At 42.6% G+C, this 19,178-nt stretch overlaps 1 protein-coding gene and 1 long non-coding RNA gene across 3 annotated transcripts in view; both read right to left on the bottom strand.

Annotated features, from left to right (window-relative positions):
* Nucleotides 1–19,178, bottom strand: part of PREP (prolyl endopeptidase) — a 136,847-nt gene that overhangs the window by 20,837 nt on the left and 96,832 nt on the right. The window lies entirely within an intron of this gene.
* LOC309667217 lies at nucleotides 7,824–18,691 on the bottom strand. The gene is made up of 2 exons (XR_014267631.1): nucleotides 11,081–18,691; nucleotides 7,824–10,747 (listed from the first exon to the last, which is right to left on the bottom strand). It is a non-coding gene; the product is annotated as an uncharacterized lncRNA (long non-coding RNA).

Here is a 19,178-nt window from a genome sequence, read left to right as displayed (position 1 = left end):
ACCGTGCCCACCTCTTAGGGTCTCCACGAGGCCCACATAAGAGAACAGGCATTCAGTCCTCTGCTCCCAAACGTCCCTCCCGGCAGTGGGAACTCAGATTCGGCTCTTCTGCCAGACAATCCAATCTAGGAAGACTTTTTTTCTGGGAAAGACACTTCATATTCAACTTCCTCTCTAAATGTTAAGACACTCAACTCCTCTTCATTTTCCTAAGTTCAGCTATTAATTAAATGTTAGCAACAACAAAACATATGTTAGCTTTAGAGAGTAGATAAGGAGCAACATAGAAATCCTATTGTTTCTGATTAAACAAAGAAAGACACTTTCTCCAGGATTGATAATTAAGGCTCATCAGACCTTCCTGAATCTGGTAAGTTCAGTTAACATTTCTAGATTCATTACTTTTTGGGTAAAAGGAATAAGAGAAAAAGGATTAGAAAGAGAACATGAAATGTTATTCAAACGGTAAGCCATAGAATAAGCACTGAGTCACCCAAAGCTGATAATGGCTTCTTCCAGACAGACAATCTGTAAATAGCCTTCTCTGGTCAAACGTGGTATCTTTATCCCAAATGACACGTGGAAAGTGCCCAGCTTAGAAACGTCTTGCTGATCTCACACATCACTGTCAAGGACATAAACCTCTACAGGTAGTGTGACTTGGAGCCATATTCTATCCAAAGCTTTTTAAGGTAGCAGTTCTATCGTGGAAAGTGTCCACAAAGTTCTTGGGAATAAACAGTGGGGGGCGGGCAGGGGAGAGGGGGGAGGCGAGGCACATTTGGAGAAAGGCACTACACGGCCACCATTAATGCCTGCGAGTCTGGTCGTTTTTTGAAACCTGCCAAGGAACAGTATAACAAGCATTTGCTTCTGACTTTGGAGAGAAATGCTGAGATGTATGTAAAGTTGACTGTTTAGGAATTTTGGAGAATACATGGCAGAGTTCAAAGTTATCAGAGGAGACAGGGTTTTAGCTAAAGTTATTTAGTGCCAGTTAGGAGCCGCTAATAGAGAGTAACTGCGGGAGGTACAAGCAAATGCAGAGCAAGACGTACAGGCGACTGGCTGGGGCTAATGAGCTGAAACCCAGGCCCTCGGGTAGGCGCGTTCTAACCACAGAGGAGACAGCGTGGGGGCGGGTGGGCAGGGGAGCAAACTGTCTCACACGATTCTACCCTAAGTGAATCAATCAATCATCCGCTTAAAAAATAGCGTCCCCCCCGGCTACCTCCCGACTTCCCACCTATCCTCAAATCCCAGCCCCGGCACCTAATCCCTCTCCAGCCCGGTTGGGCCCTCCTCAGGCAACTCCCCTTCTGCGTCCTACTCTTCACCCGGTCAGCTGGACTGGTGCACTTCTGTCCCTACTAAGCTGACCCTCAGAGCCTCCTGTTTGCAAAGTGCTCTGTCTTCTTGCTTCGGGGCAATGTGGCGTCCTCCTCTGCCACTACTTTGCTTGCTACCACCTGTAGGCTTTCTAGTGCCTGCACCTCGCTTGGTCTGCAGTGCTCCCATCTGGTTCCAGGACGGAGGCATCCTTGTGGAATACAATCAAAAGCACAAAGGCCCCCCTTATGCCCATAGCTGCAAAAATATACCCAAGTTTTAAGTTGTTGTGGTTCAGATGTTAAAAATAACAGCACTGTGAATGCTGTCCAAAAGTGAAAGGGCACGGTGAGGATGACTACAGTAGAATCACCTCCAAGACAACTCCCTAAAAGAAGGCTATTTCAGACCTGAAATAAACATACACACTCAACATACATACATGTGTACAGACTTTATCACATCTCTATATATACACACAGAGCAGTGTTTTATGCCATTTCCATTTATGGAATGGCAATTGATGACAATAAACCTTAACCTGACTGCAACAGAAGGGCAAACTGAATCCTGAGTCTTTTGATAACTATGGAAGGAATCCATGTGGACATTTTAGAAACAGACATTAAAAATAGCCCAGCTATTTTCCATTATGCTCTTTCCATTCCTTTGACTTTACTGAAACTGATTTCCTCTTGAAGCCACTCCTGCAAAACTTTTCTTTGACAGGCTTTGTGGCTAAGTTTCTTTCTAGATTTGCCTGGTAAGGAAGAAAAGTTAGCAAACTCCTTGTTTCCATTTGCTTCCCAAACCTGGCCAAACCAAAAAGCTCCACTTCGTAATCTACACTAGTGGTTCTTGAACCTTATTGGTTGGGCCTAAGCATCTGTGATAAACATGTTAAAAATGCAGTTTCCTGGGCTTCATTCCCAGAAATTCTGATCCCACAAGGAAATTCTGATCCTATCTTCATGGGGGCCATCTCCTTGGAGTTCTTGAAGAACCTTCTGCCAACTTCACTCACTCTCTGAACCCCAGAGAAAGAAGGATCATTCATTTCTTACTAAGTCCACTATTACCACACTCTTCTGATTACCGCAACTTTTTCTTTTTGTATTGTCTCCCTTTCCTTGGCATACAAACAGACTCAAATTTCTCCTATCCTACACAACAACAGCAACAACGCCCCAGATCTTTTGTACCGCCATGTCTGTCCCTCAAACTAAATTTCCGTCTCCTGCTTCCTTCCTGATCAAGCATATCCACGGCAACCTACACCCACAGCTCACACGTGCCTGCCCCGTTCAATCCTGTCCTCACCACTGCCCTTTCAAAGGGCAGTGATGAATTTTTTTGTCTTTGCCCCTCCATCCCTACCTCTACCCTAGTGGTGTAGATCCTTCCGAACTTTTCCACATGCTTTTAGAGACACATCTGTTTACACGTATTCACATACACGGGTTATTATGAAAAGGCAATAGTACATAGAATCAGGCCAATATTGGGATAAAACTTAGTCGGCTTCTCCCCACTCAGCTACCGATTATGGAATTCCTTCCAGGTAAAGACACCCAGATTTACCTCATTTAAAAAAGTGGCTGCCTAGTACTTCATCGTATGAAAGTACACGAACTTACTTAACCATTTGCTCACCAAAGGCTATTCAGACTATTCTTTTTCTGTTATTAACAATGATGGAATAAATCCCTTTTACATAAATCTTATATAGTCATGCTATGATTTCTACAGGATATGGTCTTAGACATGAGATTGCTAAATCAAAGTGTATGTGCATTTAAAAATTCAACAGAGGGGTTAGAGCCAAGATGGCAGAATAGGAGGATGTGGAGTTCACCTCTCCCCACAAGTACATCAAGAATACATCTACAAATGAAACGATTCTCACAGAGCACCTGCTGAACACTAGCAGAGAACCTCAGACACCTAAAAGGACAAGAAAAATCCCCACACGACTGGGTAGGATGAAAGAAAGAAAAAAGAGAGGAAACGGGACGTGACCTGCACCCCTGGCGGGGGGAGCTATAGGAGAGGAAAGGTTCCCGCACTCAGGGAAGCCCCCTCACCGGTGGCGGGGAGATCAGCTGGGACAGAGAGGGGGCTTCGGGGACTCGGAGGAGAGTGCAGCAAGCGGTCTGTGGCAGGCAGGACAGAGTAAGACCCACATGGATGGTCCGTACTGTACAGATGGCCAAAAAGCACATGAAAAGATGCTCAACATCACTAATTATTAGAGAAATGCAAATCAAAACTACAATGAGGTATCCCCCTCATTGGTGGGAATGTAAATTGGTACAACCATTATGGAGAACAGTATGGAGGTTCCTTAAAAAACTAAAAATAGAGCTACCATATGACCCAGTAATCCCACTCCTGGGCATATATCTGGAGAAAACCATAATTCGAAAAGATACATGCACCCCAATGTTCACTGCAGCACTATTTACAATAGCCAGGACATGGAAGTAACCTAAGTGCCCATCGACAGAGGAATGGATAAAGAAGATGTGCTACATATATACAATGAAATATTACTCAGCCATAAAAACAAATGAAATAATGCCATTTGCAGCACCATGGATGGACCAAGAGATTGTCACACTGAGTGAAGGCAGACAGAGAAGGACAAATATCATATGATATTGCTTATATGCGAAATCTAAAAAAATGGTACAAATGAACTTACTTACAAATAAGAAATAGAGTTACAGATGTAGAAAACAATCTTATGGTTATGGGGGGAAACAGGGAGGAGGGATAAATTGGGAGACTGGGAATGACATATGCACACCACTATATATAAAATACATAACTAATAAGGACCTACTGTATAGCACAGGGAACTACTCAATACTATGTAATGACATGGGAAAATCTAAAAAAGAGTGGATATATGTATATGTATAACTGATTCACTGTGCTATACAGCAGAAAGTAACATAACATTGTAAATCAACTATACTCCAATAAAAATAATATTCACTGAAAAAAATTCAATAGATTCTGACAAATAATTCTCTAAAAATGGTGTATCAACTTAAGTTCCTAATGACAATATTACCTAAGTGTCAATTTCTTATTAGCAGTGGGTGTTAAGAAGGATTTTAATTTTTGCTAGTGTAATAGGCAAACATTACCATCTCACCAGTTTTAAGATTCAGTTTTTAAATTAGCAAAGATTTTCATCTGTTAATTGGTCATTTTATATCTCTTCCTCAGAAAACAAAGTGTGCCCACCCTTTCAGTGTGTTTTACCTTTCTGATTAGTTAATACAAACTCTTCTTACATTAAGGACATTTACCTTTCTTTCTGTCATATATTTTGTTTGTATTTCCTCCCAGTCTATAGCCTGTTTTTAAACTTTCTTTGTGGTATCTTAAATATATTTACATAGCACATATACAGATAGGACTCCCTCACCCCAAGTTGTAAAAATATTTGTCTATATTTTCATTTTGAATTTTTACATTTATAGTTATCCAAATGAAGTTTCTTTTTACATATGATCTGGTATCTAACTACTTTTCCCCAAATAGCCAACTATTATACACCATTTACTAAAGAATAATTCTTTTCCCCATTTTTCAGAAATGCCATTTTTGAATTGGTTTCTTCCCAGGCCTCATCTGTTTCGATCCCTATCTGGCAACTGCTTCTTTGGCTTCCTGGGTGCAGTATTTCTCTAATTCTTTTTCAACCTTCCTAATTGATCCATTACTATCTCTTCTTCCTGCTGCCAAATGCTACTGTTTTGCAGTTTTCTATACTTGGTCTTCTCTTTTCTCTCTGCAAATCCCCCATTTGCCATCTCAGAGAGTTCCAATAAACTACTCCGTGCTAAGGACCTTCATGCCCACATTTGCAGGTCCCTGTGAGGGGCTGGTTAGAAAGCCCCTCAGGTTGCTCCACTGTGAGGGCTGTGATGTCACATGGTGGGTGGCCCGTCTACATCTCCAGGCCAACGTGCTCTAGGTGTACCTTACAGGTTCCTCTGTGGGGCTCTCTCATTTTGGCTAGTAGCAGTGGTCCCTTACTTCACTCTCTCCTCAGCCACCCAACTGCCAGCTCTCAGAATCACATCTTGTGCCAAGGACCCCACGCCCAGGCATCACTCGGCCACTTCAATTCTCAGGCCTCTCCTTGCCCGTGTGTGCTGGTGACCCTGCTCAGAACTGTCTGCCACGCTAGCCTCAAATCCACCTGGTCTCCCCGACTCCTCTCACTGGCTAAAGTGAAGCTGTGGTAGGAGCAGTAGAGCCTCGAACTATTATTAGTAACACACAACAACCATAATATATTTTATCTATTTATATGATACACAAGCCGTTACTGCTTGATGAGGAGGCAACTGCTGAAGCTTGAACCCATGGGCTATTTTCAATAGTTTATTGCTACACCACCACCCAGGTTCAAGCTAAACAGCAAAAAGACTTTTCCCCCTCATAATCGTAACCAAATGAGAGCGAGCTGACAATACACATCCGTTCATTTTGAGCGTCCACTGTGGGCACAGACCTTTGATGGGATGCCAAAGCCTCTATGGGACCCTGAACGGACAGGACAACAAAGTGCTCCCACGGGATCCAGCAGGCACCCACGTGAGTAACAGAAAAAGTCCGTCCGTCATCCAGGTCCCACAGCTCATCATGTGAGGCTGACGGGCCCCGTCCTCCCCATTCCTGCCAGCAGCAGAGCAAACGGTCCGTGCGATAGATCCAGTCCAACCAGGAGCCTGTGACACCAGTGTCAGCACCAGGTCTTTTTCCTGGCACACCCGTCCACCTTCACAGACACAAGCACCACCGAAGAATCTAAGACGGAGTGTCTCTGGAAGCACCCGTGAGACCACATGAGAGGCACTGTTTTATCGTGCTTTGATATGCAGCCTTCACCAGGGACACCACAGATGAAAAATAAACATCACGACAGCGATTCAAAGCCACAGTTAGTTCTAGACATTAGTAAGCCAACCAGAGATTGATCAAACATGGACTTTAGAATGTTTCCTGCCTTAATTCCGTGTTCCTCCCCTTTAAAACTTAAGTACTTCATTTTGTAGACTCTCACAGCAGCATAACAATGTTAGTCCACATTTAAAACCAAGAACGTTCAGCACAACAAGGCAATAAGGAAGCACACCCTCTGGGAAGCCCACGCTGTATCTCGATAGAGGACAGAGATGGGTATTTTCAAGTAGTCGCGAGACTGTTCCACCCGGGAAAGAAAGCTGGTGTCAGCTTTCTCAGCCCTGGGGAATCAAGATGATCATCCCAAATTCTGGGTATTTAAAATGTTTTAGGGATTTCCCTGGTGGCACAGTGGATAAGAATCTGACTGCCAATGCAGGGGACACGGGTTCAAGTCCTGGTCTGGGAAGAACCCACATGCCACAACTACTGAAGCCCACGCACCTAGAGACCGTGCTCTCCAAGAACACAAGCCACCGCAATGAGAAGCCCGTGCACCGCAACAGAGTAGCCCCCGCTCGCCGCAACTAGAGAAAGCCCGCACGCAGCAACGCAGACCCAATGCACAAAAAACAAAAATAAATAAATAAATAAATAAATGTTTCAGATACAAGGAGAGAATGTCACTCTGGGACCTCACCTAGCTGGTCACCCTCTCTTATTTTAGAAATGAGAAACCCAAGATCCATAAAGATAACTGCCAGGTAACACTGCTGGCTTGCATAAAATTAACACCAAGTTCCTGGTCCAGAGTTTTTTCTACCCTAGTACAAAGTAATTCACTTCAAGCTATTACTTCCTTGTAAGCATCTTTACTGGGTGTAATTATGCAAAATTTTGCAAATGTTAGAAACTTTGATGTAGATTTAATATATTCTCCCCACCCCCACCCCCAAGACAATGATCACTGGCCTCTAGGGAATCCAGGGGACAAGTATTCTGGCACAAATACTATGCTTTATTCGCTTTTTAATTTTTGTTACCCTCTTGAAAAGGAGATTCATTCAAGCATGTCAAAAGCCATATTCCAGATACAGGAGTTATTATTTTTTAAAGCAGAATGGGTCTGCTTAGAAAGATGATCCTTCTCCAAACAGTCATCAGTGTTACCACCTTGAGGACAGATTATTAAAACAATAATAAAAATCCCACTATATCCTGCCATGCCATTCTACTAAAAAAATTCAGTTTCAGTAGTATTTTTAAAAGACACAATTCACTTCAGAAATGAAACAAAAAATGCTTGAGAGAATCATAAGAAAAACTAACCCCAACTTGATAAGTGATCAATTTAAAGCAGCTTCTAATTTTGCACATTTAAAACCATTATTCTAATGAATGACTGACAGATAAGAGCTCACCGATCCTTGATCTGAATCCTTTAAATTAAAAAGCTCTTGAGGAAAACAGAGAAAAGGTTTATACTTTATATAAGTCAAAAATGTCAGAAATGACCATCCCTATTGTCCGCATGACTGTGCTGAGGCATCACCAAATATCAAGTGGTCTTTCTCTGGATATGCATGTATATCTGTATGCATGTCCAGCTGTCATAACATGTGAATCTGGCTTCATACAGAGGAAATAAAAACATCTTCCTTTAAAGGAAAAAGAGGAGCAAGTGAACATAACAAACCAAGGGAACATGACTGTTCTTCAAGAGAATGACATCAGTTATGACAAGATCAGCTCTCTCTGCTGAAATGATTACTTTTCTGGAGATAATAATACATTTAGTAATAAAATCAATTTTGCTAACACATTCGAACAATGTGTGACCATTTAAGTTCCCCAAACAGACAATCTTCAGCCCCACAGTTAATCTGGTTCAGACTTGGTGCTCTCTGAGGCAAACGCCAGGACTCTCGTTATCACGGGTAATGGGATGTGCTCGTCCACGCAAGGTGAAGGAAAACTGTAAAGGGCAAGCCCTTCGCAGAGAGGAATGTCTGGTGAGAGCGACTCCTGCCTAATTTTAGAGCCTGACGGACTGAAAGGAGAATGTTCATAAAGGGCGCTGAGCTTCCCTTCCCATCAGACTTGACAGAGCCCCTTGTGTGGCCTGTGCCAAGGATGGCAGACACATGTGACGAGGAGCAGAGCTGCTCAGAAATTCCATGCTCAATGCAAACAGGGAACAAGACATTCCATCACCCACAGAACTGGGCAGAAGGCAACCTCTGTGCCCCCATTAGCTTGCAAAACAAGTATACGAAGAACTTCGGGAGGCGCTGCACATTTCTGAGCTGTGCTTAGGTTAAAAATACTAGCCTGGCATTGGAAGGTTGTAACCCTATCTCTTTTCTAGACTTTTAACTTTGGAGGAGTGGGGGAGAGTTTACGGGTCACCTTTGGACAGAAAATATAAAGGGAAGTGTTTATTTTGGATTGTTTTACTCTGCTTTCCAAAGGATGGCTGGACATTTTTGTAACGCTGGAGATTTAAAAAACTGTGGGGCACCTCAATGACAGCGAAGTCAGTCTATTTAAAAAATCTGTTTTTTAATTTTTGGGACATTTCTTGAGCACCAACGATGTGCTAAGTGCTACATGCATAGTCTCTGCAGAAATGCACCGGCTCTCAAAGGCTCAGCCATCTGTTCTTTGGAATAATAAACCTATTCCCGGCCTCAAACTGTGCAGCAAGACGTGAAATAGAAAGTGGAAGGTTCTGAACATGAGGAAAGAAAGCCAGTGGTACAGACACAAGTGGAACATGGCACTTTGATGAGTTTTTAGAGTTTAGAGGTATTCATGTATTTTAAGGTAGAAAGACATAAGGGGCTATGATGAATAAATATGACTTGATTGTGAAACCTAAAAGCTACCTTCAGTTCCACTGCCCTGATTTCCTTGTGGTCAAGGCAAACACACAATCAGACATTTTCATAAAAGTGAAGGACCTACTTACTATATGCAGAGGTTCAGAGAAAGCAGTTTCTGTTTTTTAACAGGCATTGTTTCTAAGGTGCTCTCAAAGAATGCATACATGGCCCTGTAATGAGGCTCTCCACAATGGGCTTTTAGGCTGCACGTGGAATGCATGTGTGTTTGTTTTGTTCTTCATGAAAACAGCACGATGAGTCCATCCTCAGGGCACTATGTGCGTTCAATAAACATTTGTTTATGAATTTATTTGTTGACTGAATAAATGAGTTAGAACTACATATTAAACACTCTCTTTCCGATCCCACAAACTCCTATACACCAGCCAGCCTCAGTTCCTGAGGCTCAAAGTCATCTTGGATGCCTCTCACATGTCATCTTATCTAGCCCTGCCTATCCACACGGTGGCCTTGTCTCCTAACAGGACTCTTGCTTCCAATCTTTGGATACTTGTTACCAGATTAATCTCCCCGCAATCAAAAAAAAAAATCTTCCTTTTAATCTAGGTCATTCCCCTACTGAAAACATGCAATGCCTCCCCATTTTCTACAAAATGAAGTCCACGTTTGAGACTAGCAATTGAGACTCTACTCTCCGCCTTCAACATCTGTGAATCCTTCCCAACTATCTTCTCCAGTGAGACTGCCATTTCACGTCTCCAGACCCTGGCTCCCAGTGTCACATGCCTGAATAGACTAAAGTATGACCGCAAAAAAACAAAATCATCGGCTCTTAGGAATTCACTTGTTTGACCCCCATCTACTCCTACCCAATGCAGGCATCCCCAGAGCTACATCTCAGGCAGGTTCAACCTTTGCTTGGATATTTCTAGTAATGAGAAAGAAATTTACAACAGCACAAATGGCAGGTCATTTCATTTCGGAACTTCCCTAATTGTTATAAAGTTCCTCTCTACCTGAAAAAGTCAAAATAACTGAAAATACAGGGAACAAAAGTTATCCAAGGCTCTGGAGACAGAACCTAGTAATAGTAAATTCCTATATAAGTTAACTATCGACTAAAGTTTCCATACATTTAAAAACAAATATTAAAATGCCTGCCACTTAGTTTCTATATTTTTCACAATAGAGTTTTCCTTAGTCCTTACTTTGGTCACGATATACAGTATTTATTTTACTTGATTTGTTTAAAACACTTATATAGTTTTTCCCATGTACCAAGCACTACTCTAAGGGCTTTATAAATATTCCCTCATTTTAATTCACACTTTATACCACGAATAACGCCATTTTTTAGGGAAGTCACTTTGACACAGAGAAGTAAATAGTCCAAAGCATATATCTCATAAGTGATGGAGTCAGGATTTGAACCTGGGCTGTCTGACTCCAGACTCCATGCTCTTAGCCACTGTAAACAAGGGATCAGCAAATCCTCTGGCCCCTTCCCCAGGGGCTCCTCTTGAACCCTCAATGGCACAACTATTGTGCCCTCAATGCATCTCCCTCTTGGGGCCGTGCATCAATTTACATCTATACCTAATACAGTGCCCAGAGGACAGTAGGCACTTAGAAAATGAATGCTGGGGCTTCCCTGGTGGTGCAGTGGTTGAGAATCTGCCTGCTAATGCAGGGGACACAGGTTCGAGCCCTGGTCTGGGAAGATCCCACATGCCATGGAGCAACTGGGCCCGTGAGCCACAATTACTGAGCCTGCGTGTCTGGAGCCTGTGCTCCACAACAAGAAAGTCCGCGATAGTGAGAGGCCCACACACCGTGATGAAGAGTGGCCCCCGCTTGCCACAACTAGAGAAAGCCCTCGCACAGAAACGAAGACCCAACACAGCCATAAATAAATAAATAAATAAATAAAAGAAAGGCAAGTAACTTTAAAAAAAAAAAAAAGAAAATGAATGCTGGACAAATGTGGAAGTGAATGCTCAAACTGGACCCCATGCTTCAATCAAACATAAGAAAAAGTATTTTAAGTGGCAGTTCATTAAAAGAAATCCTCAACAAAATATTAGCAAACCAAATCCAACAATATATTGAATTGGAATTTATTCTATGGATGCAAGGATGGTTCAACACCCACAAATCAGTCAACGTGATATACCACATTAACAAAATGAAGGATAAAAATCTTATGCAGAAAAAGCATTTGACAAAATTCAACATCTATTTATGATAAAAACTCTCAACAAAGCAGGTATAGAGGGAACATACCTCAACATAATAAAGGCTATATACGATAAGCCCACAGCTAACAACATACTCAATGGGGAAAAGCTGAAACTCTTCTCTAAGGTCAGGAACAAGACAAGGATACCCTCTCTTGCCACTAATTACTCACCACAGTATTGGAAGTCCTAGCCTGAGCAATTAGGCAAGAAAAAGAAGTAAGTATCCATATTGGAAAGGAAGAAGTAAAACTGTCACTATCTGCAGAAGACACGATATCATATATATAAAAACCCTAAAGACTCCACCAAAACATTGTTAGAACTAATCCACAAGTTCAGTAAAGTGGCAGGATACAAAATCAGTATGCAAAAATCTGTTGCATTTCTTTACACTAATAATGAACTATGAGAAAGAGAAATTAAGAAAATAGTCCCATTTATAATTGCATCAAAAGCAATAAAAGATGTAGGAATAAATTTAACCAAGGAGATGAAAGACCTATATATTGAAAACTACAGGACATTAATGAAAGAAATTGAAGAAGACACAAATAAATGGAAAGACATTCCATGCTCATGGATTGGAAGAATTAATATTGTTAAAATATCCATATTTCCCAAAGCAATATACAGATTCAATGCAATCCTTATCAAAACTGCAATGGTATTTTTCACAGAAATAGGAAAAAAAAATCCTAAAATTTGTATGGATCCACAAAAGACCCTGAACAGCCAAAGCAATCTTGAGAAAGAACAAAGCTGGAGGCAATCATGTGTCAGATTTCAAACTATATTATAAACCAAGAGTAATCAAACCAGTATGGTACTGGCACAAAAACAGACACATAGATCAATGTAACAGGATAGAGAACCCAGAAATAAACTCATGCTCATATGGTCAACTAATTTACAACAAAGGAACCAAGAATATACAATAGGGAAAGGACAGTCTCTTCAATAAATGGTGTTGGGAAAACTGGACAGCCACATGCAGAAAAATGAAAATGGACCACTATCTTACACTATACACCAGAATTAACTCAAAATAGATTAAAGACTTGACCATAACACCTGAAACCATAAAACTCCTAGAAGAAAACATAGATGGTAAGTTTCTTGACATGGGTCTTGATGATTTTTTGAATCTGACACCAAAAGCAAAAGGAACATAAGCAAAAATAAACAAGTGGGACTACATCAAACCAAAAAGCTTTTGCAGAGCAAAGGAAACCTTCAATAAAGTGAAAAGGCAACTTACTGAATGGGGGAAAATAATCGCAAATCATGTATCTGGTAAGGGGCTACTCTCCAAAATATATAAAGAACTCATACAACTCAATAGCAAAGACCAAATAATTCAATTAAAAAGTGGGCAAAAGATCTGGATAGACATTTCTTCAGAGAAGACATACAGATGGCCAACAGGTACATGAAAAGATGCTCAACACCATTAATCACCAGGGCAATGAAAATCAAAACAATGAGATATCACTTTACCTGTTAGAATGGCTATTATCAAAAAGACAAGAAGTAACAAGTGTTGGCAAGAATGTGGAGAAAAGGGAACTCTTGTGCACTGTTGGTGGGAATGTAAATTGGTGCAGCCACTATGGGAAATGGTTATGGAGGTTCCTCAAAAAAATTAAAAATAGAACTACCACATGATCTAGCAATTCCACTTCTGGGTATTTATCTGAAGAAAGTGAAAACACTAATTTAAAAAGATATATGTACCCCTATGTTTATTGCAGCATTATTTAAAATAGCCAAGATATGGAAACAACCTAAGTGTCCATCAATAGATAAATGGATAAAAAAATTGTAAGATACACACACACACACACACACACACACACACACACACACACACACACAGAGGAATATTACTCAGCCATAAAAAGGAATGAATCCTGCCATTTGCCACAACATGGATGGACCTGGAGGGCATTATGCTGAGTGAAATTAAGTCAGACAGAGAAAGGCACATACCATATGATCTCTCTTATATGGGGAATCTAAGAAAACGAAACAAAAACAAAAACTAAGCTCATAGATTCAGAGGACAGAGTGTTGGTTGCCAGAGGTGGGGGGTGGGAGAAAAATGGGTGAACTATTTTGTTTTGTTTTTAGTTTAAATAAATTGAATAAAAATTTTTAAAAAGTCCATACAAACACAGCAATCTAGAGTCTGGCATCACAGTGCTTGTAAGCTGAAAAGTAAAAAAAATATAAATTAACTCTGGTTGAGGTACTTAAGAGGCTGTATAAGCATGGATAAGGGATCCCAAACTTCCAACTTATCACTAATGAAAAATATTTAACATCTGACATTTTCCTGTGTGTAGCTGTTAATCTATTAATTCAGCAATGCCACGGTGGATGAGCTTCATGGCTCTTGCACTGTTTGGTTCTGGTAATTGACTCATGAGATTGCAACTGCATCATAAACACCCGACAAGAATGCTTGAAATCCATTTCAAATCCTCATTAACTCACACCTACAGCAGACCACTTATTTTATTGCACTAGAAAAATAAAATTAATAACCAATGTTGAAAAGACAAACTCTAGCCAGACTGTTCAGTAACAGAACAGAACTTCGCACCTTAAACATTTGTGGCTGGCCATTATGCATTCTTAAGAGTGTGAACTATTAAAGAGAGACAGATGTTAAAAGAGGAGAAAGGGGAGCGGTGTGTCTGCAATCAAGCAGTTTGCAGCCGTGGGGTGGGGGATGGAATAACCTGCACAAAGCCAAGGATGGCCCCGAATCAAGGACAGCATTGGCAAAAGCCCCCGAACCAGGAAGCTGGCACAATTGTCCAGGTACCATTTTTGATTTGTACATCCAAGGGGAAACTGAGATGCAGCAAAACACTGCGAGGAGCAAATGCACACAAAATAATTTCGTTGTAGAAAAATGAATGACTGGAATACTGAAAAGGTGAATTTGCAAGTAAAATTCACAGGCACAGAGACATTCCTGTGGGTTTCTGTTGGACACATCCAATGCTGCTATTACCCTCTGATCTACTTCTACCTAGAGTCTCTCAGACAATAAAAATGCAAATCATCAAAATAGACCCCCCTCAGGTGAATAAGAGGCAAAAAAAGAAACCCACCATAGATGATTTCATGTTGCTTAAAAAACAATCATTAGGAAGCTCACGAGTACACAGTGCATTTCACTCCCCCACTGGGGCGCATGGGGCCAGAAGTAGACTCGCGCTGGCGAGGGCAGGCTGCAAAGAGATGGTCCGTTAGAAGGGACAGAACAGAGGCTTAGACGAGTATCACAAACAGCTACTGGGAGGCAACTCACCAGGGGGCGGAAAAGAGAATGGGGAAAAATGAAGGCAAATCACAAAGTTCAGAAATCCTACCGTGAAGGTACAAGCACCAATTCTTCTTTGCTTTCCGTTCTAAGCTTGGCTGTGTGAATGTTTTATATTTGTGCAGTAGAATAACAGTAGCAAAAATCTCATCAATGAAACCATATATAATTTTTTCTGATGGCTACGAAATGCCTCCCACTACCTTGTTTACCCCAGCACTATCATGGACGGACGATCTTGTCTGTTCATTTAAAAATGTTTTAAAATGTGGAAATAATATACTTTTGATTACACACACACACACCTTTTTATTATCACCTGTAATCAAGGCAGCGTTAAGGCAGTGAAGATCAAAGCCTAAGAAAAATGAAAGCTTAAGATGAATAATCGAATCATGTTCATGGAAGATCTAGAAAAGAACATTGTGCTGTAGTGATGACAGATGGCATTCAGGATGGCGGACGGAGAACATTTGATGCTTATGAAGCATCAAGGCTGTGTGTGCAGAAAAGCTGGCTACAAAGCCAGCACGCTGAGTTCAAAAGCTTTTATTTAGTGCGTTTTGTGTAATACCTCTACTGCCTAGGAATGAACACACAAAGCCCAGGACTGTGAGGAGACCCCCCCTCACTCCATTAAAGCGGCCAGGCTCACAGGCTCCACTCACAGCCTTTTCAGTCCGCTGCTGCCAGACTTTGGCTGGCTGCTCTCACCTCTTGCCCCTTCTACGCACACCACTGAGGTGCTTAAGCTGTGCCCATGGGTTCATTCACCACCACCCCTGCCAGCCCTCATGACTCTGCCCGACTCCTGACCCTAATTCTCTGAGCACCTGGCAGATGCCCCATGTGCATCTGGCACAGACCCTTTCAAGGGCTCCCCACTGTATACAGGATAAAAACCTCACCCCGTTTGGGTGCACACCAGACCCTTAGGGTTTGGACCCGTCTCCCTTTCCAGGCCCATCTCTTGCCACTAGGCTCCAGCTGTGGTGCTGAGGATACCTCTGCTGTATACGAGCTCTCCTCCCTCCAGCGCCCTTCCCCGTCTGCCCAAAGTTCCTTTCCAGGAAGCCCTTCTTCCCAGGAACAGTCTTAGATGCTCCTCTTCCTCTGGGGTCCCGTAAGACCTGTGATCAACTGAAAGCAAACTGCTAAAAATCTTTGATTATATCCCCATTTCCCTAGTAAACTCTATCCTCCCTTATATTCCCAGCACTGCCAGATACAAGGTAGTTGCTTCATAAATGTTTGTGAAACAACCAGATACAAGGTAGTTGCTTAATAAATGTTTGTGAAACAATTAGGTTTATTTACTTAAGCAACCTTTTCACCCAGTCATTCCTAGATACTCACTGTAATTCCTTACTTGAAAATTCCATTTTATTTAAATCAGTATTAATTAGTAAAACTGTCTTAAGCAACCTTTGGCTTCTCTCTTAGGCACAGGGTCTTCTGGGACCTCACATAGACTAACACAGTGTGGAAAGACCTTATAAAAACCATATACACAAATCAATAAAGATGTTAAAAAGTGAAGAAGGAAAGGGAAATTGAATGCATGAAATAAGAGGCTGCTTTAGAAAACAAGTTAGATTTCCAAAATCTGGGAAAAGTAATTAAAAAAATCCAAAGTAATGATCACAAACTCTCATAAAACTTAACAAGGAATGGGTCAATGGAATTTACATGTTAGTAGAACTGCTTTTTTTTATTGCTCAGCTTGTCTAAAAGATTTGCAAACATTTGTAAGCAGGTGACAACAACACAATAAATGTGTGCAAGGAAAATATAAAGAAAAATTTACTTTGATGCTGTAAAAGGGAAAAGTAGTGCTATTTCCTGCTTTTGTCAGACTACGATCCAAAATAGTCTTAAAGATTAGATCACGCAGAAAATTTCACAGCAGTTCAAATGGTGGTAAACATTCATCTTCTGACATTTGTTGGTTTTGAACGGACAGAACCAATTATCATAAGAGAGGAGAGGGAGATGGTCTGACACAGAAATTTTACAGAAATGAAATGTTCCATTTCATGTATAGGTTTCTGGCAATGATAACTAGACAATGTAACACTGCTTCATCTATTGTGGCCTTTCTCATTCATTTGTTAAGTATTTACATGTACCTACTCTGGGCTCTGAGGACATAGCAGTGGGCAAAACCACTTTCTAAGGGGAAGAGGAATGAACACAGAAGCAGATGAGGAGATAATGTCAGCTGGGGATGAGTGCAGTGGGGAAGCAATAAAGCTGGATGTGGGGCTGGGATGGAGAGGGCTGCTCTCTTACACAGGATGGAGAGGGGCAGGGTCTCTCATCCCTGCAGGGAGAGGGAGTGAAGGGGTGGGCCAGGAGGGCGGCACACATTCCAGGCAGAGAGAAGGAGTGGGGAGAGGAGGGGGTGCTGGGGGGCGGGGAGTGTGAGTGCGTGCAGGCAAACAAAGTGAGGCGGCCACTCTGCAGCTGAGTGGACAAGGGGGAGAGGGCAGGGGCCAGACCGTGGGCATCCGTGGGCATTTCTCAAGGCTGGTCAAATAAGCGATGTGCTATTTAATAAGAAGCCACACTAACCTATGAAACAACAGCAAATAGTCACTGCCTTTTGACCACTGATCTCAGAACTGGCTGCCCTGCCTGCTCATACTGACCCCAGCCAGGAAGCCTGCCCACCACTGTATCAATAACAACATCAATCGTTCACGCAAGCTGACATCACCCCAAACCCTCAATACTGTGGGGTAACGTATTTACAGAGGGCTGTAACTCACCAACATCACCCCAAGGGAAGACTCTGGCTACATCACACGTGTATTCTCCCGCTGAAGAAAGAGTGCCACATTAGGGGCAGGCGAGCAGAGCGTGCCAGTTTCATCTCCCAGAGACACCCTGCTGTTGGCCAGCCCTGTGGCCGTGAAGGACAGAGCGGCCACGGAGGGGATCCAGCTCTTGGAGGGGTTGGGGAGAGAGGGAGGAGGCCTGAGGGGTAAGACAAAAAGGCAGGGGGCAAGGAGGGGCTGGAGCGGACAGATGGAAAAATTAAGGAGAATGCGGACAGGCCAGCGGCTGGCTAGGCTGTGATGCAGCCGAGGGGGTCACTAGTGGCTGCAAGCCCCCAGTCTGCTTCCCTGCCTCTAGCATCATCGTGCCCTCCTCTCACAGACCCGTGGCATCCGAGAACCGTGGGCCCAATCCCAGCTCCTGGATCCAGATGGGTCCACAGAGGAGTAATGGAGGTCCGAGAGCTATGGGCAGCATTTGGAGAAGCCCAATGGGAAGCAGACCTGTAAGACGAGGCTGCACAGATCAGACTGCGGTTATCAGCAACTCGGGCTGTGCGGCTGATCGGCAGTTCTGTGTGTTCTTTATTAAGTAAAGTAGGAAAGTAAACATTACTTTAAAAACACTGCGTTCAGGATACAAACTCTCCTACAACTTCGAGTCCACCAGAGAAAATAATAAAGGTCCTTGGAGAAAAAAGAAACGTTGACTATTCACTAGGTTTTCCAGAGCTGTTTGTATTTCTGAAGAAAATACTTGGAAAAATGAAAGCTTAAAACTAACAGAATGGATTTGTAGTGACAGAATTTTAGATGCTGTGGTCAAAGGATGAGGGTGGGTGCAGAGGCAACCCTACACTCCACGGAGGGCCTACTCTGCCCTCTCTTGGGGGGGGATGTGCGGTGTCCGCAGGGCGGGCCCCCCAGTGCTGTTCTCTCTCCTCCCGGCACATGGAGGGTGGCCATTGCCATCTGTCCACTCCAAGGCTGGTCTGTCCCCAGGACATGGTGTTGGCCAACGATGTGTGACTGGGTTGGGAGGTGACACTTGTACAGAAAAGGAAGTCATCACAGCAGGTGCGTGATACACTTTCCCTCTGCATCACAGGGACAGGCCATGCTTGGGTGGAGAGGCTCCTTGGGCAGGGCCTGGAGGGAGCCCAGGCTGATGGCCCACAGACAGCATGAGATACAAGCTTTCCTGAGATTTTAGAGGTGCCTGTTAACTGCAATGGCCTAGCCTATCCTGACTGATAGAAAAGAGCAGTTAGGAAGGAAGCCATTCCTAGTGAGTAGAAAATCCTAACACTCGATATTTGAGTCTTCCCACTCCTAAACTGAGTACATAACAAAATGTATGTATTTCAAAATTTTCAAAACTACTTTTTTTAAAAAATGTTTTTATTGGAGTATAATTGCTTTACAATGGTGTGTTAGTTTCTGCTTTATAACGAAGTGAATCAGCTATACATATACATATATCCCCCTATCTCCTCCCTCTTGCGTCTCCCTCCCTCCCACCCTCCCTATCCCACCCTTCTAGCTGGTCACAAAGCACCGAGTTGATCTCCCTGTGCTATGCGGCTGCTTCCCACTAGCTACCTATTTTACATTTGGGAGTGTATATATGTCCATATATACACTACCACTCTCTCACTTTGTCCCAGCTTACCCTTCCCCCTCCCCGTGTCCTCAAGTCCATTTTCTAGTAGGTCTGTGTCTT

Source organism: Balaenoptera physalus, assembly GCF_965194825.1.
Source record: "Balaenoptera physalus genome assembly, chromosome: 9".
NCBI classification, from domain to species: domain Eukaryota; kingdom Metazoa; phylum Chordata; class Mammalia; order Artiodactyla; family Balaenopteridae; genus Balaenoptera; species Balaenoptera physalus.
The sequence above is the reverse complement of the archived record's forward strand: the minus strand, read 5'-3'. Positions and strand labels throughout refer to the sequence as shown.